Below are 912 nucleotides of genomic sequence, written 5' to 3'. Positions count from 1 at the left end.
GCTATTCAAGGGTATTCACATTTTTTTAATAACATTTTTTTTTTGAAAAATCCATAAGATTAATCTATTAACCAAGGTCTTTAAAAATAGTGAAGTAAAATGTTAAATTAGAGTGGCATAAAATATAGTTACACAAAGGCACTGACTACAGGACAAGGGTTTATATATTGTGTAGATTTCACTGTATATCTTGAGACCTTATTTTATACTATATGGATAAAAGAACGAGGTGAGATATTTAGCATTTGTTAGTCCCAGAGATGGGAGATTCACAAGAAATAGTATCGAGCCAGCCAGGAGTCGAACCTAGAATCTTCTGATCCGTAGTCAGACGCGTTATCCATTGCGCCACTGGCCCTACTGACCATACTTGCGGTGTGTCTGTGGGTTTCTTTTTAGCTGAGCTGCAGGGGCGCGATAGAGCAGAGGGTTCAGGGTGTGGTGTCAGGGGAGGCTGACCCACACAGCTGTTCTCCATCACCTGGTCATGCTTTCCTTACTTCAATAGGATGCCTGGACCCGACGGGGAAAGCTAGACAAACAAGAAACAACTTGTAAATAACCCTATCTAGTTAATCCCTAACTCTGTGTGCTTCCAGTCATTTCTACCACAGTCACACTTCTTAATCTTTGAATTCAGGTATTTGCAGTCCCTTTGCCCCAGGTGTATTAAATCAAACACCTAGGCATGCATTCTGCTTTTATAAACATTTGTGATAGAATGAGTTGTTTTTAATGGCCCACTGAAAGTGTGGTGCTGTAACAGCATGCAGCTATTGTAACAAATGAGTTCGTGGAATTTCTTCCCTTCTAGATATCCACAATCAACTTTAACAGGTATTATTGCATAATGGACGCAGCTCAACCAGAAAGTGGCAGACTGCATAAAGTTACAGAGCCGGGTCACCGAAT

The 912-nt window shown here is 40.6% G+C and overlaps 1 non-coding gene across 1 annotated transcript; it reads right to left on the bottom strand.

Annotated features, from left to right (window-relative positions):
* Positions 1-285: 285 nt before the first annotated feature.
* trnar-acg (transfer RNA arginine (anticodon ACG)) lies at positions 286-358 on the bottom strand. Its single transcript has one exon. It is a non-coding gene; the product is annotated as a tRNA-Arg (tRNA).
* Between the last annotated feature and the right edge of the window lie 554 nt (positions 359-912).

Source organism: Perissodus microlepis, chromosome 16 (assembly GCF_051167445.1).
Source record: "Perissodus microlepis isolate ML-2025 ecotype Zambia chromosome 16, ASM5116744v1, whole genome shotgun sequence".
Lineage (NCBI taxonomy): Eukaryota > Metazoa > Chordata > Actinopteri > Cichliformes > Cichlidae > Perissodus > Perissodus microlepis.
The sequence above is the reverse complement of the archived record's forward strand: the minus strand, read 5'-3'. Positions and strand labels throughout refer to the sequence as shown.